At 51.8% G+C, this 21375-nt stretch overlaps 1 protein-coding gene across 10 annotated transcripts in view; it reads left to right on the top strand.

Moving 5' to 3' along the window:
* Positions 1-2634: 2634 nt before the first annotated feature.
* FOXP1 (forkhead box P1) overlaps positions 2635-21375 on the top strand; it is a 341592-nt gene continuing 322851 nt past the window's right edge. For 5 of the 10 annotated variants that reach the window (XM_052678943.1, XM_052678950.1, XM_052678945.1 and 2 more), the window contains exon 1: positions 5691-5707. The gene's annotated coding sequence lies outside the window, so the exon portion shown is untranslated. Of the gene's footprint in view, positions 2724-3417; positions 3437-3780; positions 3797-5053; positions 5072-5689; positions 5708-21375 lie in introns of those variants that run through there. The other 5 variants (XM_052678944.1, XM_052678948.1, XM_052678951.1 and 2 more) reach the window with 5 other exon arrangements.

The raw sequence follows: 21375 nt of genomic DNA, 5'->3' as shown, positions 1-21375 counted from the left end.
GCTGTGTTGCCTTCGCTCTATCTTTGTGTCCAGTTCCCCCAGCTGGGAAAGCAACTCCAGTTGGTGCAGCTGCTGCCGCCAGCACTGGGGTCAGCCAGTGCTTGTGGACAGAGGGCATGTCTGGGGCTTGTGGTTAAAGGCTGTTCTTTAAATGTTCCCTCTCACGGGAACTGTCAAGTCAACCCTTCCCATCCTTAACATTATCTGGGTAATGGAAATCTTGGTGTTCACTTTCATGTATGCGTAGCAGGTGCTGGGCAGAGCAGCACTTCCCACCTTTTCTAGAGGTAGCCATTGCCCAAACTCCAGACTCCAACTACAAAGGGAGAACCAGCACAATGCATTTCTCCTTTAAATGTACTTACCAGCTTCTGATGGGGCATGCAGCCTATAGCTCAACTTTCCTTGCCTGAAGCTCATGCAGGACCACGGCTCAGCACTGCATGGGCTGTGCACCCACCAGGAGCAGCACGGGGCTGGGAAACAGCCATGCAGTCATGTGCTACAGGGCCCCAGGACCTTGGGGCCTGGCTGCTGGGACAGCAGAGGTGTGGCATCACAGTAGCTTGGAAAACATTCTGACTTTAAACCAAGGAACGCCTATAATTACAGAGGCGTCATCACCTTCATCATGTTTTTTTCAGCTAACAAGCTGTAGTTGCGGCCTGTTTGCACCCCTGCCAAAATGTGCAGTGTTTGTTCCTGGGATGGTGGTGCTGGGGGTGGGAATATGGAGCATCCTTCTCCAGGCCCGTGTAAAACAATCCAGCAGTAAACAGTTCAGGTACAATTAGCAGTGATGTTGGCGGAGGGTGCAGTCCCACTGCTGTGGAATTAATCACATTTTACAGCGCTGACGTTACTGGTTTAGTTTTGTGAACTCACAAACAGCAGAGAGAGTTTCTGATAAACAGTGTTTATTCCAGGATGAAACGTACACCAAATCTCTCCCAGAACAGTATGGGGTGGGGGTGGGGGGAGCAGTGCTTTAGAAAAGTTATTTTAACGCAGTTATCTCCTTTCCTTTTTCTGCTGAAGAAACAGATGAACAAAAAAGCCTCAGCCCCGGCAGCTCAGAGTAACCCGCACTAGTGGGGTTAAAGCTGGGCCTTCCTTTCTGTTGCGCAGCTCCTGGGCGTCCGCTGGCCCGCAACGTGCGACTCAAACATCGCCTCCGCGACTCTTTATTTACAGCGATTTTCCCCAACGGCTCAAATGAGTGCCGGCACACCGCCCCTCCCGCACCCAGGTGCGCTGCGCGGCGCTCCCCGCTCCATGGGGCGCTGCTGCCGGGAGGTGGCGCCGCGGGTCCGGCCCCGAGAGCGGAGCGCGGCGGGGGGCGAACGGCTTCGCGCCCGGGGGGGACCTGCGGAGCTCCGCGCCCCGCGTAGCCGCCCTACGGAGCTACTGCCGCGGTACAGCGCATGGTGAGCTGTTCCCAGCCCCGGGAGCTTTGTGTCAGCCCCGCTGGAAGGCAGAACGCAAAAAAAAAACAACCAACCAAAAAACACACAAAAACCCCCAAACAAACCAACCAACAACAAGTATTCAATCCAAAAGAGGGGGAAGAAAATAGGTTCCGAACAGGTTCCCGCAGCCGCGAGGAAAGAATTTGTAGCGAACAAAGTCGGTAACTCGGGGCCGCCCGCTCACTGCAGCAGCCGCCGGCCCCGCTGCGGCTCCCCTCGCCCCCCGCATCCCGCCGCGTTGCTCTCGCCGGCTCTCCGCCGGGATCTGAAACTTTACGAGGCTGCTCTCAGCTTCCCTCCCCTCTCCGCGTCCACCCGGCGCCGTCCCGCGGGGCAGTGCGGGGACCCCGGCGCGGGATGCGCAACTCCCAGAAAGCAGCGCCGCGCTCGGCTCCCGCACTCCCGCTCGGCGGCCGGTGCGCGCCGCTGCGCACCCGCGCAATGCTGCTTGGGCGGGGGGGTTGGGGGGGTTGAGGCGCGCAGGCTGCGCCCGCTTTGCCGCTCCGTGCAGGTAAGGAGTTGAGGGAGGGATGCGCGGGTACCCGCGGGCCTAACCCCCCCCGGCCCTTCCCCCCCTTTAAGCCACCCGCGTAGCGTGCCGGGACTGCGCAGCGTGCGTATGGAGGGGAGGGTGGGGGGAACGAAAAGTTGCTGCGGGCCCGAGGATGCGGCGCTGCCCTGAGCCTGCCTCCGCGCAAAACACGCGCAGCGCTGCGCACCAGCGTCGTCTTCCCCGTGCGGTCGCCCTCTCCCCTTCGCCCCGCAAGTGATCGCATCCGAGCTCCGCAACCCCCACCCCGCTCTCATTATTATTATTATTATTATTCCTTCTCCCCCCCACCCCCCCATTTTTCCCCTGCACCGAGCCTTGTTTACCCAGCAGGTGGATGTGACGTCAGAGACTGACAACAGCAAAAAATAACAACATCTCCCTCCGCGGGGGTGGCGAGGGCCGCCCCCAGCCCGCCCGGAGCGAGCGGCGGCGCGGGACTGCGCGGGGCGGGGAGGGGGGGGCCGCGGGGCGGGGGCGCGGCGCGGGGCGGCGTGCGGGGCCCCGAGCGGAGCGGAGCGGAGGGCTCTATTGTTATTTACCGAGCGGCGGAGCACGCCGCCGCCGCGCCGCGCCGCCCGGGCTCGGCGTGCCGGAGGGACGGGAGGGAGGGACGGGACGGAGAGGCAGCCCCGAGCCGCTCCGCGCCGCCGCCCGCCCCGGGGCCGCGCCGTGCTGGGCAGGGGCCAGGCCGAGCGCTGCGGGTGAGTCCGCCGTCCCCCGACACTTTCCCCGCTCCTCCCGGGGCTGTTGCACTTCTTCCCCCGCCGCCGGTCCCACGTGTCTGCCCTCCCTCCCCCCCCCCCACCCCTTTACCGCCGGTACCGGGGGGGGGGGGAGGTGTGGCGGTGCGCACCCGCGGAGCCCCCTCCCCCGCCCCTGGGCCGCGCAGCCGCCCGCGCCCCCCGCCCGCCCACTTTGCAAACTTCCGCCCCCCCCACTCCAAAAAAACAAAACCCGGCCCCGCGCGGCGCGCGCCCTCCGCGCAGTGGAATGCGCCCCCCCCCGCCCCTCCGCGTTGTCTGCGCGCTTTTCGCCGGGTCCCCCCGCGCCGCCGCGCAAAGGGGCGCGCAAAGCCCAACTTCGGCGCTCAGGGCAAGAAGTTGCGGCGGGGCTGCCCCCCCTCCCGCGCCGGGCCCCGCTCCCCCTCGGCACCTGTTGCGGCTTTCCGCCCGCGCTTTGCCTTCCGCGGGCGCTCAGCTCCGCGCCGCGCATCCTCCCCCACTCCGCGTCTCTCGGGCCCGTTGTGCCCATCCCCCCCTTCTTTTTTTTTTTTTTTTTTTCCTCCCGGAGACGAAGTGTTTGAATAAACACCCGCTCCTCCTCAACCCAGCGCAACTCGGCGCTGCGCGGGTGCGGTGCGCGCATCCCTCTACCCCTCCGCGCAGCCTCAGCGCCGCGGAGCCGGGGACGCCCGGTAAGTAGCGGCTGTTCCGCCCCGCGCAGCGCCGCGCAGCCCTTCCTCGCCGGTGCGCGCTGCAGGCGGCGTCCGAGCGGCGTATCTGCGCCTCTCCCGCCCCCCCCCGCTGTCTCCCCCTTCCCCCCCCCACCTCCCCCTCCAAAAAAAAAAAAAAAAAAAAAAAAAAAAAGCCGCCCCAAGCCGCGGTCGGGCAGCGGGAGGGCTCAGCGCTGAGCGGGGCGCACCCCCCGCGGAACTATTGATGACTTATCGGCGGGCCCCGCGCGGAGAGGGCGGTGGAGCGCATCGACTGTAGCGAGCCTTTCTTCTGCCGCTTCGCATGCCATGATTTTAATCGCTTTGGCTGAATCAAACCGAGTGAGATTACTGCTTTTTTTTTTTTTTTTTTTTTTTTTTTTTTTTTTTTTTAAATCCCCTCTCCTCCTCTCCCTCCCTTCACCCCCCCCCCCCCCCGGGCCCCGCACCGCCCCGCACCGCCGCTTCTCTCCCGGAGCAGCGGCACGAGTTGCGCGCTCCGAAGTTGGAGGTTTCATTTTCAGTCTGCGCGGCTCCGGCCGTACCGAGGGCTGCGGGTCACCGCCGCTCTCTGAGCTGCGTCCTTCCCGTGCCGCTTTCCAAGCGGGTGCTTTACCTGCCGTGCCGTGCCGTTCGGGCCGGGCTCTCGCCGAGCCAAACTTTCGAGTCTGTCATCGAAGAAACTTGCCGCTCGTGCTGCTCTCTGTGATTTGCTTTAATTTAGGCGGAGGGAAGCGGGCGCTGCGCTCGGTTCTTATTTCTGCAGTTGGTGTCAGCGCTGAGCAGCCCGTGCTCGTGTAAGTTGGAGAGATCCCGAAAGCACCGAAGCAGGGAAGGAGGTGCTGTGCGTCTTTGCGACCAAATCTGGGGGAAAAGGGGGAAATCAGGGCTACCGGCTTCATTCCTCCGCTCCGAATCCCTTCCCTGCACTGTCTCCCCACCGGAGTGAATGGAGCGGGGCGCTGGGGGAGGAAGCTCCTCACTAGTCACCATTCAAAAGGTGCCGGCTAAAATCTCATTGCAAAAAGGTATGGTAGCTTTAACGTCTCGCATTGGCAGCATTCTTCCCCCTTAGTCTCTGGATTAGTCATTGTGTGTGAGACAGAAAGAAAAAGAAAATCACTTTTTTTTTTTTTTTTTTAAAAAAAAAAAGTAAAGTAAACAGCCTCCAACAAGTGAACCTTGACAACCCAGATTAAGGCAGGCAGGAAAGATCAAACGGAGCTGCTGCTGGGCTGTTGTCAGAGTCGCCTGGCTGGGAGCGCCGGGTGCTGCAGCGGGGCACAGCCGGGCCGTTAGCAGTGCTGCTCTTTGTTGGGAATCCATAGGGTAACGTGGAGGGAAATAACGCTGCCCTTCCCCGCAAGGCTGTCTGCTGCTCACGGCTTTGGTTGTGAAGTTAGGTCGGTGCACGGGAAGGGCTGGTTTTATTATTATTAAATTATTTTAATTTTTTTTTTTTGAGGCTTCCGTACACTTGGAGAGTGATGGAGGATTTGGTTCGGTTTGATTTCTGCCGCCTGGAGCTGCGGAGAAGGCGGCGTTTCCAGTAACACAGTGTTCAAAACAGCCTAAAAGTTCTGTGGAATTCAACCCTGATTTCTGCATCTCTGATTTGTAAGGAAACCCGGGCGTGTTTTTCTCGGCGTGTGAGCGGTTCTGGTGTGTGACAGAGGGGTTGGGTGGCGATGAGGCGTTGCACGCTGCGTGGCTGCAGCCCTGAGCGGTGGAAGGTGCAGCGCTGTTCCCGGAGCATTGCCCGGTGGCACATTTTGCAGTAGCTGTGTGCTGTGCTTGGTGCAGGGCGAGGTGTCACCTGGTGTCAGGGCTGCATCAGAAAGGTTCCATTGCTCTCTCGTTTTTTTAGTGAAATTTGTAGCCAGGGGTGTGAGGCGATCGCTGGTTTTGCTTCGATAAATGTTTCGGTGTGAGCGTTAATCAGATGTCAGCAGTGCAGTTCAGAGTTGTTTTTGATGCTTTCGTGTTTGCGTTCAGACAGCTCAGTGCAAACTCCACCAGCAAGCCCCTGTTTTGTTCCTGTTCTAAGTACTTCTGTTCTAAGTATCCTGAAACAATGGGGACAGCCATTGCAAGCGGGAGAAGGCTTTACCCCAGTGTGTGTGAGCAGGGCAGAGAGCAGAGCAGAGCAAGCGCGCATCCGTTGAAGAATGAAGAAACCCAAAACCTTTCCCCAGAAGTACTTCTTTAATTAGCAGTGCAGATCACACAATAAGTACTTTATGCTTTTATAAGGTAAGATTTCACAACCATCCTGCGTAACTTACAGAGCCGGTACTTTTTTATGGCGTATACTTTAATTAGACAATAAAACGTGCGTGTGTTAAACATGCACACGTATGCTGTGAAGCCGTTTGGGGCAACGCGGTGTTTTTTGCATGAACATTTCATGCCGCAGTCGGTGGCGGTGGCAAGGTGCTGCTTTGGGAGCAGGCAGGACGCTGGGCAGAGTGCTGAGCGTGAGGCATCGCTGCATGGCGTGGGCTGCAGCGCTGCTCCGTAGCAAAGGACCACCTTCTCTTAAGGGCTAACCTTTGTGTTCCCATCCACGATGCGCCTAGCTCCGGGATTATTCCTGTTTCACGGTATTGTAAAAAAAATTAGGGGAAAAGAGGTGGTAGTGGAAGGGTGGGTTATGGCGTGGGGCTCGGCATTCAGCGTTCTTAGTGCTTGTGGTCATGGACAGAGAGGGCTGGACCGGGTCGTGTGATTCCTTTGCAAAGGTATCTTTCCAGCGTGTATTTGTCTATGGAAGGAAATAACGTATGCACACACATATGTAGGAGATGCATGTAAAATACAGTTATTTCTGCAAGGCCATCCGGTTATTTATAGGACATAATGATACTTCTGTCATCTTAAATTTTCTCAGAGAAGCTTTAATAAATTTAAATAGATTATATGCTGTCAGGAAATAGTATAAATTTTGTTTACGATTCACTTGCTTTAAGGTACTTATACTAAAGAAGCTCATTTAACCCTCAGACTGAGCAGCATTAAGTGGTGAGAGGAGTCTGCCGGAGAGCTGCCGCTGCCCTTTGCTCTCGTGATAATCTTAAATTACAACAATTTAATTGCAACTTCAAGGCACCGAGCGGAGACGTTTCCTGCGGCTGAGGCAGGGCTGGGGGAGAGGCAGCAGAACGGGGCTCCTTGTGGTCAGGATTGCTCGTGGCTGGGATCCCTTGTAGCTGGGCTCCTCGCTGCTGTGCTCAGGCCTTGTGCCCCGCCGGCAGTGTCACAGCGGTGTCACAGCGGGAGTCCCCAGGTGGGGGCAGGATTGGGACTGCAGCAGCCTGGCACAGCTCTGGGTGCAGAGTTGTGCCTGAGTTGGGTTACGCTGTAGCAGGGGTTCGTTGGTGGGTAGCTGCAGAGCCCGGGGGCACGTTGGGTTCTGCAGCCCCAAGACCTGCTGTCGGGGGCTGTGTCCCAGCTCAGCTTGTCACAAGTCCCCCCGGCCCCGATATGTCCTCACACCCATGAGTGCTGCGGTGGGGGCACTGGGAGCCAGGCAGCATGTGCCAAAGGAGGTTGAGAAACGCTGCGTGCTGGAGCTCAGCAGCTTGTCTGCGGCTGTTCGCAAAGGTGCTGGCAGCAGAACTTTACCAAATGCTCACAAGGGCACAGAGGGGCTCACCGTTCTTGACTTTCTTGCCTTTGGAGACATACGTAGGTGCTTGGCTGTGCTCTGAGTCGCGATCCATATCGTGTTCCTCTTTACCACGTCCTCACCAGGTGGCTCCTTGCGGCCCTCGTGCCTCCTGGCGCTGCTCTCAGCTCACCCAGCACAGCCCTGTGGTCCCGCTGCAGCCGGTGTCAGGTGCTGCCACGGTGTGCATGGGAGAGAGGGAGCTGGGGTCGTTAGGGGAGCCAAGCTGGGGGAGCTCTGTAATCCTCTAATATAAAGAAAAGCCGTGTCTGGGGTTGAAAGGGAACTGTAAGCTGTTCTGTCTTTAGGAGCTTGGGCATCTGCTGATCAGGGTGCTTCAACTTGTGCTCGTTTCTGACTTCAGCGTGCAACCTACTCGGAGTCAGGGCACTGCTGGCTCTGCTGCAGCAAACGCGCTCTGAGGTTCTCTATTTCTCATCACCTGGCACCTGTCTCTTCCATCCATATGTGCAGTGGCCGTGCGTGAGTGGTAATGATCCCATGTAGCCCCGGTAACTTTTTGTTCAGCACCATCCTGAAAATGAAGATGTTGTTCTGTGGCAAATGAGAAAACAGAAGAGCAGAATGCATTTTTTTTCCCCTCTCAGGTACCTGAGGAGGACTGAATCATTTTTCTCCTCTCACTGACCCTCCCTGTACTGTTCTTAGAGCATCCCCATTTTAGTGCCTTGAAATTGCAATTAAGTTGTAGTAATTTAAGATTATTGCGAGAGTGCAAAGGGCAGTGGAAGCTCTTTGGGAGTCTCATCTCAACACGTAATGACGCTCAGTCAGGGGGTTAAATGAGTTTCCTCAACGTCAGTACTTAAAGTAACTAAATCGTAAACAAAATTTATACTATATTCTGACAACTAATAATCTATTTAAATTACATTAAAGTATGTGTGTGAAGATTTAATTAAAAACAGAAGTACAGTTGAGCCCTGTAAGTATCTTGACAGATACACTGGAATGGAGTTTGTATCATCCAATATTTGCTTGTGTCTGACAGGTTGTGGAGCTTCTGGGGGTAAAACTAACTGTGGGCTTTGTCCCTCTCAGTTTGCAGTGGGGTTGCAATGGTCTCACAAGCGCTCTGGGTGCCAGCATGTGTTATTTGGTTGTGTTATTTGCTCTGTTAGCACCGCAGTGCCTGTTTCCTTCAGTCAGCTCAGGGCTGGTGCCTGGCTGTGTGCTCTTGAGGACGCTCTCTGCTGCTGTTGAGCAGTGTCTCCCAGCTCAGCGTGCCAGCTTTCTCCCCTCTTCCTGGCTGCAGTTGAAGCAACCCGGAGTGCAGTGCTGAGGGCTCTATTGCACTGCTGTGAGCCTTGATTTAGCTGATTTTTTTTTTTTCAGATAGAAAGTGTTTAGGATGTTTCCCCAATTTTTTTTGCAATGCATGGAAAGCGTTTTCAAGGCTGTCAGTGCGTCTGTTGCTGTGCAGCTCCTTCCCACTGGTGCAGCAGTGCATCCCCAGCCCAGGTGTGCAGCCCAGGGTGTTCGGCACGAGGAGCTTCTGCTCTGGGTACAGCTTTAATGCTGGGGCTTTGGACATCCTGAGCCTTCCTTGCCCCCCTCCTGCAGGTGGTTTGGATGGAGGTCACAGGATGTTCCCCTCTTTGGCTGGGGGCGTGGGAAGAGGATGAGGGTGTGGGCATGGAGTGAGAGGTGTGTTGGGAGCGCGTTGCCAGCTGGGCGCCCACCGGGAGCGCAGGGCCTCCAACGGCATCGTTGGTTTTCCCCTCTTCACCAGACATTTCCTTTCAGATTGGATCCCAGTTTCAGCCACACTTCCCGCTCAGCCCTGTCATCTTGTTGCTAACAATTAGGGTCAAGTGTCTTTCCTTGGGCTCTGCGCCGTCTTCGCGTTGGTCCCTCCCCCAGCTCCCAGCCCGAGCTGTTTGTTCGTTAATTAGTGCATCGGGCGTATTAACACATCAGCGAACGGAGCAGGCAGACTTCCCGAGGCATCTCGGGAAACCCTCTCCAGTTTTATGTGACCGGACGTGCACTAGTGCTGATTTAGATAGCAGAGCCGGCGATGCCAAAGTGTTGTTAAGAGAGAGATAAATAGAGAGAGCCCAGCAGTAGGCAGAATGTCATGTCTCTATTAAAAAGATGGTGATAAAGGAAGATAAAATGGTGAGGGGGATTGGCGGTGTGTTCAGAGCAGCAGCTCAACAGCTGGTCAAAAAATCAATTCAGAATTCCCCTTCCTGCAAAACCCTTGTCCACAGAATTGATGGCTGAGCACGGCTGGGATGACAGCGAGTGCTGGAGCCCTGAATGAGCCTCGCAAACCTTCCAAAGGCATCGGGGCTTCTGGGGCTCCATTGCAGCATTGCTCCCCTCTGTGGGGTGTGCCTGCCTGGAGGTAACTCAGTGTGGATTTTTGTATGTCGGGGACTTGCTCTGGGTACAGAAGTGAGAAATGTAACTGAAGGTAAAGAAATGAGTGGTTGCAGCAGGAGAGAGGGGAGCGGTATTAATTTTACCGGTTTTGTAATGAAACATGCGGTGTGATGTTAAATCATTGCTGCCTTGTTTGCTGAAGGGATGTTCATCATTCCATTAAGAAGGGTTAAGTAATAAAGTGATGTTTCTTTAGGAACCAGTGTCAGTTTCAGGAGGCATCTTCCCCATGCCGCGTGGTGGATGCGAGGTTTCCCTTGGTGCCAGCCGTGAGCTCGGGGCTGGGCACGGGCAGGGAGCTGCACCAGCTCCAGTGCTGCAGGAGTGAGTTTCCCTGCAGCTCAGGCATGCTGCTCTGATGGCCTTTCAGTTACAAGGTTGTCTGCTGTGACTGCTGTCAGCTAGGTCTCGTGCAAACCTTATTCCGTGAGCCGTCTATTTGGGACTGCAAAGTTAAAACCTTCCTGAGGTATTCACCCGCATTGCTTTTTCCCTTTTTCATTAATAACAGCTCTCATGTTGTAATAGTACGCTTGCTGACAGTGAGTCACGAACTCTATCTCCCATGAACCTCATGACAGATTTGTGTTGGCCGCTCAGGCACTGCTCAGCCGGCCCAGTTCCCACCTCCCATCCTTGCACTGGGAAGAAAAGCCCATGGGAACAGGCGGTGCGAGTCCTGCCTCTGTCTTTCCAAATCTGTGCCAATGCACTGAGGAGCAGCCCGTGGGCTGGGCTGGATTTGGGGACATCGAGGCCGGATCTGGTGAGGAGTGGTCCCTCGGGGGCAGGATGGGACCCCAGGTCCTGGTGCTGGCTGTAGCTCAGTGAGATCAGAAGCGTGGGGAGGGAAGGTGTGCGTGTGTGTGGTGGCTGCAGGAGTGCAGTGACCGCGTGGTCACCGTTTGGTGTTGGGATGCTCGGGTTGATGCTGGGGAAGCAACTGTGCTATGTGCTGCATCCTGTGTGACCTGCTGCTCTTCCACTGCTCAGTCTGCTTCTTTGCCTTGACTGAGAATGCAGAACTCAGCACTAGCTTTGCCAGATCTCTGCCCTTCCTCATGGGATAGCCCCTGTTTCTAATACTGTGGTTAGTGATACTGGAACTCAACCCAAAGTGGCATTGCTATGAGCAGTAGGAGTTTTGCCTGGCAAAGGGCAGCACGTATCGTGTTAGTGTCGATACCTCCTGCTTTCATCACTGCTCTGCCTCTCAAACAGGGCTCCATCAGCCAATATCTTGCCGACTGTTGATCAGAGCACTGTAAGTGATTCCTTCCCTCAGGTGGATGTCATAAATAGGTGCATTTCCATGTCTCCTACATGCTGGCCACGTTTTGCTTCAGGTACCCAGATACCTCTGCTGAAACCTCAGGAGCTGCCTTGAGTGGACTGGGCTTAAAAAAATAAAAAACTAAAAAAAAAAAGGGGAGGAGAAGAGAAAAAGCATTGGTTTGGCTCAGGGAACAAAATCTATGAATATTCGTGATTGTGATACATAAAAGGAAACTGTCTGGATGCGTACACAGAGCATCATAGCCTACATCTACCTTAACAGATTGAAGGAGAGATTTTCTTTTTATTTTTTTTTTTTTTCCTCTGTGAGTTTTGTAGTTGTGAGTTGTTAACAACTTGGCTAATCTGTTTTTATGATAGAGGTAGACTGGTAAATCTGAACAAACTGAGGAATGGTGGCTGTGGGCTTCTGGCCCCGTTATCAAACTTGCTGCATAAGGCAGAGTTTATGCACTGTGATAATGCTAATGACCAGCAGAGCCAATGATGCATGACTGGAGGAAATCAGTGTTATAATCAGAGAAAGTTATCAGGTTTTTGTCATTAAATATTAGTGATAAATAATACACTTCATTTTGAGGAGATAGGACATATTTAATTCTGATGCAGAGAGTTTCAATTTAATAAGGGGCATTGCTGAGCGAAATGATAATCTGTTGTAATTGAAAGGGAAAACTAGAAATGCCTTTGTTTCAGCAGAGCTCCTGGTGGCGGCCTGCAGTGCCATGTCTGAGCAAGGGGAGCATTCCTACAGCTGCTCAGTAGGGCTGTGCCACGGTGCTTTGCTTGTTAGCTTATGTGGTACACAGCTGGTTGCTTGGGGAGGGTCAGAGGAGACCTGTTTGGGATAAGCTACCATCACCTTTCTTTTTTTTTTTCTTTGAAAAACGTTGCAGTAATGCAGCAGATGCTAATTGTGTGCTCCATGGGGGCTCTGCAGCATCCCCCAGGTGCCTGCATGCTGTCTGCATGCTGAGGGGCTCGTGGTGTGGCCAGCTCTGTCCCCAGCCTGTGTGGTGCACAGGGACTCGAGCTCCCAGCGGGGCAGTGTGCCAGCTCTCACATCCTCTTTTCAGCGAGGGCAGCAGCAGATCCTGCAGGTTTGACTCATAGCAGAAACTTGGGCAGCTCTGCGTAACTTCAGCCAGAGTTATGGGATGTGTCTGAGGTTAAAAGCCGTCCTGCAGTGAGAGCTTTATGGAAATGCTTTCTTCTTGCTATGCTCAAATGTTTACATGCTCGTTGGAAGATATTTTTTTGTCATTCGATTCTTTTCTTTTGGATAAGGGAGAGCTCTATCAGTTGAGATAATTTGCAGGCTTTCAGCTAGTGTTTTTTTAGGTCCAAAAAAGAGATGAATACCTCTGCCTGGGGTGGCATTGGGGTTTGGAGGTGAATTGCAAAGGGAGGCACATGCAGAGCAGAAAACTTCCTTGCAGAAGTAGTGCCTGTGTCAGACACAGCCCAGTTTTAACAGCAGCACATGCCCATGTTTCTGTTCATCAGCACTGAATCATTGCTATGTACCAACCTCTGCTTGGTGGGTGCTGGGCGAGGAGGAGCATGCGTTGCTCTCTGCCCATCACAGAGGTCCACGTGTGTGTGCTGTGACTTGGGCTGCTCACAGCTTTGCAACATGTGCCAGGCAGAGCTGGTTCCTAGGAAAGCCCCTTGGTTTTTGTTGAGGAAAGGCACTGCTGTTTTCACAGAGTAGAAAGAGTGCATAAATCTCGGCTAAAACCATGCATCCTGCCTGTTGGCCAGCTTTGGGGATAAAGAGCAGAAGTTGGTAAGAAAATGTGTGGCCAGAGCCCAGTGCTGCCATGGGTTTACGCCAGGAGGGGGTCTGTGCTCGTGTTTGTAGGGTATGAGGGTATGCTCAGTGCTGGCTTTGGGTGCACAGGGCTGCTGAAAGCACCAGGTGCTCAGTGTGTGACACAATCACTAACGCTGTGTGGGGTGTGCCCCCTGCCATAGGGGGTTTGAGCAGAGCTGTAAATACGGTTGGTGCTTTTATGGCTCCTGAGATTGGTGCAGGTGCACATTAGCAGGAAGCGAAACTGGAGGAGCCCTGGGAGAGTGGTGCGAGCTGTGCCAAACAGGTACTGCGTGGCCTTATTGCCTGGCTGATAACCAGCCATGGTGCTGGAAGACCGAGTGGGACTGAGGAGGGAAGTCACACTGTGGGCTGGCACTGAGCTGGGGCCTCTAGGAGGGCGATGCCCACGTTCCTCCTGCAACAGAGATGGTCCAGGTGGGCTGGAGGGACTGCTACATTGGAGTGTCTGCTTTCTGCAGCTGGCAGCCCTTTCACCACTCGTTTCTGCATGGTTTTGTGGAGGAATTTCAATGTGCAGTCTATGAAGTGAGGTACTGAAGCATTAACCCTGTCTTCTATTTTATTTTATTTTTTAAAGGAGTAGGGTCAGAATAATAGTACTTAATGTGAGTAAAAATCTTATGATCCACTGTTTTGTCTTCCTTGGTTCATGCCTGACTTCAGTACCCATCCCGTCTCACTGAGCACAGCCAGCACAGGATCATGTAACTGTGCTTGCTGCTACACCTGGCAGCACCACTCACCTTGCATAGGGTTTTCATTCTTTATTCCTAAGTTTCAAAACCACATCTGATTTGAACCCTAATTGCATGCATTGCCTCTGTGCTTTTCCCCATCTGGAGCAGTTGTGGAGCTTGTTGGAAGGAGAGCCCAGGCCGGCATGATGCTACCAGGAGAAGGGCTTGCGCAGCCACATGCACAGTGAGCATCTGGAGCTGTGCCCCTCCGCGTCAGCATGAATTAAGTGTCACAGGAGGAAGCAGAGATGAAGTTCTGTGAGAAGATCCATGACTTGATCCAGTGATGATCTGGTGTGCAAAGAGGGAGAGAAAAATGAATTTCTCACCCAAGACATCGAGACCATTAGTGCTATGCAACACAGCTTGTGCTGTAGTGAGCACCTCTGCTCCAGTGCCATAATGCCGGTTGGGTTGGTGCAGTGGTCTGTGAGTGTTAGCAGCTGCAGCTGGCTGTAAAAGCTGTAAATTTCCCAGTAACTAGCAGGAAAATATTGTGGATCTGCAGTTATTCTCCACATGTGGATATACCGTGTTTGTTAGCATTGAGCTAAGTACAATAAAAAGCATTTTTCTCAAGTGTGGCAGCACATGGGTGAGCTCCGTTTGGCCCCATTGTCAGATGAAGCCAGCAGGAGTTCACATGCAGCTGTAACAGCAGTTCGTGCTGCAAAGCGCTGCTGGCCCAGTTTCTAGGAGGTGCTGTGGAGGTTGGTGTGAAGCCCCTGAGTTGTGCTGCTGTGCTTTGCAATGGAGCTTCTTTCCTGGGGTACCCCAGTGTATGAGGCATGCCCTGAGCCTTGGGCAGCCTTTGTGCTCACCCTGCTGAGTGCACCTGTGTGTGAGTGGGACATGAGATGGCAGAGAGTTGCCCAAGGAGAGCTGAGAGCTTGCCCTTGTGTTGTGCAAACCTGCTGTGGTGGGCTGGGTGTTGGAGGCTCCTCCATCAGAAGGCAGCAGTCCTGTGGTGACAGCGTAGAGCGTGTCTGCAGCGAGATTAAAATGAAAATTAGGCAGTGGGCGATTACCTCCTGGTTTTAACTAAGTGTGGTATTGGGCTGAAATGAAAAGCAACCTTGAAGCTGCACGGATTCATGAAACTGTATGCTGGGATTTTAAAAATTACCTCCATTGGAATCCTGGAAGCATCTGTTACATAATTAATGCACTTAAAAATATACTCTGTTTATGATTAATCCAGGACTGTGGTGTGTGCTAGTTAAATGACTGAATCCCAGGGTGCAGCGCGAGGAAAGGACTGCAGTTGTAATCTATTTGATGGTTATGGGGAAGGACATTTTCTACAAATAAATACATCTTCCGTAGTCTTTTTATTTGTCAGGGCCAAGCTTACGTCTGTTGTGCTGAGTTTGTTGACTGGTTAATGTTTAGAGATTTATGCTGATATTTTGTAGATCTACTGGAAGAAAATAACTCAAGAATAATTAGGGAGATTGACCATAACGTTCCGTGCCACATGTGTGACAGCGTTGCTGGGCTGATGAACTTGGATAGGGCATGTGCAATTAAAAGCGCCAAAGCTGAGTACGAGGAGCTTTTCAAACCCTCTCCCAGATAGATGAGCACTCTGGAGGATGCACGTTCCCCAGAGGATGGCTTGCCGGAGCTGCTGGAGGCCGTGGATCTCCTCTCTGGAGAGTGTCTGAGTGTCTCCTGTAGGGAGCTGCAGAGCAGGGCTGCCAGCACATTGCATTCCCCAGCTGGCATTTCTTTGTGCTAGGAAGGGTTGGGACACTCCGTGGCCTTACCTTCTTGGAGCCTGCTTAACTGGCATCCTCAAACAGTCTTTAGCATTGCATTTCCTCTGACATTTTTTCTTTGTTTCTGTTCCTTCTCCTCCCCCCCCCTCTTTCTTCGTCTGACTGCTGCCCCATCAGGTTGGTGTGTGGTTGTGCCAAGTAAAATCCTTTTCTTCCCCCATCTTATTTTTATTGCTGGTTCCCAAGCCTCCCTCAAGCTGCTGTGGTTGCCCATCACACCGCAGGGTCTCAAGAAGGCAGCCCAGCAGAGCGGTGCCCATGCATCCCATACTTGCTGCTAGAGCTGGAAATAGGGTTCCTTTCTATGTGAATGTGTCATTATTTTTAAGCTAACAGTCATTGTGTGTGTTGGCTTGGGAGATGTTTTGAGGTTTAGTGCCTGAAGGGTCCTGTCGCACCTGGTCTGTCTGGTGGTGCTGCTGGGTTGTGGTGGGGTTGCCTGTTGGGACCACATGTGCCCAGGTTTGGCCCTGGTACCCACTGAGTGTTAGTGATGACCTTGGGTTTCCACGTAGTGTCTCTTGTCTTGAACTGATTCTGCATTTAAGTATCCTGTCCCTCAGCTCCTTCAAGTGTGCTGAGGGCAGAACGAGGCTGGTTTGAAAGGAGGCAGTGCCACCTCTGACCTACCAATGGTGCCCGTGGATCTTCCTCACCTCTAATCCCACTGGGAGCTGCTTCTGGCTCATCCCTCTGGATAAAGCAACCCTTTGTTATCTGTGCAGTATAGAAGTGTACTCAGCATGGACTTTTCCTTTCGTCCTGAAGAGAGTGCAGATCTGTGTGTGCTGGACTGTTTGTATTTCTAGCAAATTGGGACCAAAAAACAGCGTAAGTTCCAACTGTATGTCAGCAGTCTAGGATTTCAGATATTGTTTGATACTGATTTGTGCGAGAGCAGTTGTTGGATAGAAGGAAATGATAAAATTGATGAATCAAGGCAAAGGAGGAGGGCAGCGGGAAGCAAGAAGCCCGAACGTGTTGGGTTCTGAAGAGTTGTTACTCTCTTATTGCTGGCCTGGCCAGTGGTGTTGGGCACGTGGAATGGCTCAGGGTGGGTGGCTGAAGAAAACAAGAGTAAGGGTTTGGGGAAAAGCAGAATCTGGTGACTGCAGCAGCACAAGTTTATTTTTAGAACCCGATTGCATTTGAATCGCGAGCATTAGAGAAACTTCTTAGCTCACATTATACTCCGAATTTCTTTAATTTATTTTTAAAGTGGAAATTTTGCAAGCTGACGTTTTGCAGCATGCGTAGTACGAATTGGCTGACAGCATTGTCTGGCAAAAGAAATAACCAAATTATTATTCAGTCATGGGTTTTTAACAGCCGCAAAGCAAGTGGATGTTAACTAAATGATGCAATTTATTCCCTTCCTGCTTATTGCCAGCTTGCCTATTACAGAGAGACTGCCAGCTTTAAATAAGTGGTACCCAGATGGTAGTCGCATGACGCCCACTTGGTTACAGAGCCTAAGCAGGGAATAACTCGGCAGCCACTACAAGCTGTGGGTCAATTGAGGGGGAATGCCTGTTGCTTCACAGTTTTGCATATGTAAATCTGTTAATGTTATGTCAGTATTGTGCGGTCTAAACACAAGCACTGCCTTTCTCTGGGGCCCAGATGAACTTGGATCGCCGCCCAGCTAATGAGGATCCGAGAGCGCAGCGTCAGGCGCGGGCTGCCGCCTCTGCGCGCTTCCTCGCTGTGAACTTGGGGCTGCTGGGCTCGGCCGTGCCCCAGCAGTGCAATATGCAGCCGGCCTGGCCTCGCTGCTGGCAGCTCACCGCTGCTTCTGTCCCAACCAGAGTGGCTGCTGCACTTGGCTCCGGCTGCGTCTCCCTGCCACGCTCCTACGCTCGCCTTCATCAAGTGCAGATGTGGCACCCGGCCGCCTCCGAGAAGTCATGAACCGCCTCGTCTGTGCTCCCAGGCAGCCAACATCTGCTGGCGGCATGGGAGCGATCCGGGGAGCTGGGCCCTGCAGACAGGGACTTGTATTGATTGCATGGGGATGGTTGCTGGAATGGTTGGGTTGAGTCCGACTCCCCCTTCCCCCCTCTCCCCTCCTTTTATTTTTTTATTATTGCTTTAAAAGTAGTGGTTAAAATTGCTGGACATGGGAATGCTTTTATTGTTGATCATTTCTGGTTCTGAAAAGTTTATTACAATGGGTGAAAACAACAACCCCCCAAAAAACACTATAAAAAACTGCAGTACGCTGAAAGGCTGAAAAAGCACCAATCGTGCTGATTTAACCAAAGAAAACGTTCCTAGAGGTACTGTAAATTTTATGTGCCAGATGAAAAGCATTAAGTGCGTTATTTTTCACGAAGGGAAAACATTCCGATTTTAACCATTTTGTAAATTATATTAATGGCAAACTGCTTCTTAAAAGCTGAGGGGCTGCTCAGTGAGCACACCCCCATCCTGGGGGCCCAGGGGTGCAGGATCCACGCTGCCAGATTTCTGCCTTTGTGTGCAAAGCACTCTGCTGTTGCTCCCCCCACCCCCCCAAGTCTTCTCTTTTGGAAGTTGCAAGCAAGTGTTTTGAATGCAGTCAGAATAAAATTAAAGGAGAAAATAAGCCGCTTTGGAATGTAGCGGAAAGCTGAGATGTTTGAGTATTTTATCTTTATTTTGCTAATTATTTGTCATGGAGATCTGAGTTGATTCCCTGAGATTTCTCTTAAGCCTCTTAGGGGGAATTTTTCTGGCTGATGGTCATTTTCCTCCGTGGTGTACTCCCGGTTGAGCGCCGCTGCCCTCTGCTCCCTGGCCCCGGGAGGGATGCCTGGCTTGCTCCTCATCCTCAGTACCACTAGTGGCCCCAAACAGACTGAGCTCTGGGTTCTGAGCACAGCCCATCGCTCCGGCTGTGATGGCAATTTGGCCGCAATTCTCCTTTTTGATGGAAAATTACGTAGTGGTTGTTGAAGAGCCTGTAGCACATTCTTGTACAATAAAGGTAAATCAAGCCAGGCATTGGTTTATACGTGATTTTCCAGTTCCTTGTATTAGTGAGAGCTATAGCTTACCCTACTGAAAACTTAATTAGGCAAACAGAATGCTATGTTAGCAGTCACTTACAAACCCGATGTGCTCAGGACGAGATTCAAATAAGTTAATAAGAGTTACATTAGGTGTTTCTAATGGTACTTTCCATTATTTTTTTTTTTAAATAAGCACTGGCTTTGGTATAATAATTGTCCCCCACTTTTCGGGTTAATGGTTTCATTGAAAGGCTCCATTGTGTCCATTTAGTCATGGAGGATCCCTTCTGCTGTGCGGTACGTTGGCGCATCTCCTACAGCCTTTGTGTTCAGAGGGCTGATGTGAGTCCCCTGGAGGAGAAGAGCGGGCTGAGGGAAGGCAGCAGCCTGTTGTGCCACGCACCCGGAGCAGCCTGCAGACAGGAGCGGAACAAATCTTCAGTGCTGGAGTGGGCGTAGGGGTGCGTGTGTGTTTGTAATGCATTCAGAATGCCAGTAGCTTGAGCCTTTTGAAGGCTCCAAATCAGAGCTGTCATATTAGCTATACCATTTCCAGAAATAATGCGAGGAACACGCTGGTACCCGTTCTTCAGAAAGGCATCATTATTCTGTTATTCTTTCTTGAGCTTCCGACATCCTCGCTTAACAAAGGTCTTTCCAGATTATGGTTCTCAGAAATAGTTTGTTGTGAGGACTTGGATTCCAAACGGAAGGTATTGTCTTTTATTTTTTTTTCCTAGGGAAAAAAAAAAATGACGAGGGGAGAGGGAAATGATCACCTCATTTTCTTTCTTGGCAAAGAGATTTTTGGACGAAGGATGTGAACGTAAAGCTTGCAAACTGAAATGGGAAGTCAGAAGTTTGGGACTTTATTATTCCGTAACTGATGTTACACCATTTCCCGTCTGCGTGCTATGAACTGGGAATAGGGAAAAATTGCAGTGCTGAGAGGCTGCTGGCTGATTGAACTAATGCTCGCCAAGTGCTGGGGTTATCTTACGTGGGGTGTTTTGATGATAGAAAGAACTGGTACCTGAAACCTCGGCCTCAAAGAGAGCGCTGTGCTGGTGCGAAGCAGGGGGTTGGGATTGTTCCTCAGCAGCAGTTTTGTGCCGTTTTGCTGAATGTGCCTGTTTTTGTGCCACCAGGCAGAGCCGTCACTGGTGACAGACTTCAGAATATTTCTTAGGCATCGGTAAAGCAGCATTTGCTCGTTACAATACTGATACAGCTCGCAGCATGTTTGACTCGCAAAAGAATTATTGTAGGCTCGTGCCTGCTTGTGGTGGGCCAGTGAAAGTGTGCGTGTGTGCTGGATGTGGCAACCTTCACTTGGCAGAGAGCAAAGCCTGCTTGCCCCTGAGGAGAACTGCGCTGGGAGCCAAGGGCACGGCAACGCCAGGAAGACGGGTGCATGAAATCCCTGTTAGTCCTTCATCACCTGACGCCTATCCTGAGTAAGGGAGCGCTTCAGTGCTCAGAGCGGAGCTTGAAAGGGCCTTTCCTAGCAGAGACATTCGGGGGGTGGGGGATTCCCTGAGACAAGATCAGATAAGATAGTAGGTGGAGGATTCAGGCGGAAAAGTGGTTTGGAATTGCAGATCAGTGGTTTGCCCATAAGTGGTTTGGGTTGGCTGTGGTGTTTTCTGATCATTTTTTTTTCTCTCCCAAAGATGTCTAGCAATTTTTCACCCCTGTCTTTAAACTCTCTCGGATGGTTTGTGATTTTCAAAGGCTGAGGATGGCTGTTTGCTCCTGAGCTCTGGCAGCTTCACAGGCTGCTGCAAAATCACTGCTCGCTCTCTCGAGGATCCTCATCTGTCTCTGATAGAGCTCCTAGCTTTCAAATGCTTTAGCATAATTCGTTACTTTCTTGAACATTGTAGGAGGTTGAATAAATATGATTTCTACTGTATGTGTGTATACATATATCTCTCTATATGCATATATAAAGCGATGAAACTTGGACATGCTGGGTGTTAAGCAATTCGCCAAAAGCAACAGGAGGAACTGGTGTCAGAACAGGACTTAAATGTATCTGTTGCTCACTGGTGATCCCACAGCTGGGTGGGATCCAGGCAGGCAAACTGTGATGCGGTGACTGTTCTCTCTCTTCCCACACAATATACTTGTATTGTGAAATGTATATTAAAATATTTAGGGAGTTGGACATATTTCATGTAATCACTGGAGGAAAGTGGCTTTTAATGCATCGCTTGGATCAAACCTTCCAGACCTTGAGTAGCTCTTTCCTGATGTGAAATGTAAAGCCTTCACCTGAGAAAAGAAATAATGAAGTTGTGCATTTTCACAAATCCACCAGTACCTGAAGTAAAGAGAGGTAAGGGGATATGAGGAAGTTTTGCTGATATGGCTTGGTAAAGGTAGGAGCGTGGTGGCATAGGGCATGTGTCTGTGCCACTGCTGCTGCAAGAATAGGGTGATAGCACAGCCAGCACCAGTACCTGCTGCTGCATTTGTCCTGTGTCCCTGAATCACCTTCTGTGCTTTCTGTCCTCTTTCTAGAGGCCTGAAATCTGTAGCTTCATTTCATCAACCTCTGTGAGGCAGCTGAGGTAGCTGTCTCAAAGCACTCGAAGATGCTATTGGCATCACACAGATACGATTATTGTTAGTATAATCAACAAGAATTGCCAGATTGATTTCTCTCTCCTTTTTTTTTTTTTTTTTTTTTTTTTTTTTCCTGCCTTTAGATGTTTAAGAAACCCCAAACTTGCATAAGAATACATAACTTGGTAGAGTTCCCCATTGCTGGAGGCATCTTTCAGAGCTCAGGCTTGGCTTCCCCTGGAAGGTGCAGGATCTTGCAGACTGTCAGTCTGGAATATGAGTGTAGCATTTCCAAATAGCCAGGAGCCAAGGGTGGCATTGATCACACCCTGTTGTCCAGGAAGATGTTTATACAGTTGTCCGTGGCACTCTGGCTGGGCAGCTGCTGGCTGTGCACACATGGCTGCTATGGAGCAGGAAGCCAGAGCTTGGGAGGTGGTTCTCCTGAGTGCTAACTTACTTCTCTGCAGTTACAGGCTGAAGGAGCATTGGTCTCCTTGGTGATTTGGGTGAGAGTATAAATGGCTTTAATCTTTTTGACTAGTCTAAAATGAGGATACAACCTTCTTAATACACCTGGCAAAGGAGCACATTTTTTACAGGTGTAGTTGCTTTTGTTTTATT

This window comes from Tympanuchus pallidicinctus, unplaced genomic scaffold (genome assembly GCF_026119805.1).
Source record: "Tympanuchus pallidicinctus isolate F22 unplaced genomic scaffold, pur_lepc_1.0 scaffold17, whole genome shotgun sequence".
In the NCBI taxonomy this organism is placed as follows: domain Eukaryota; kingdom Metazoa; phylum Chordata; class Aves; order Galliformes; family Phasianidae; genus Tympanuchus; species Tympanuchus pallidicinctus.
Note: the sequence above shows the minus strand (reverse complement) of the source record. Positions and strands in the feature narration are given on the sequence as shown.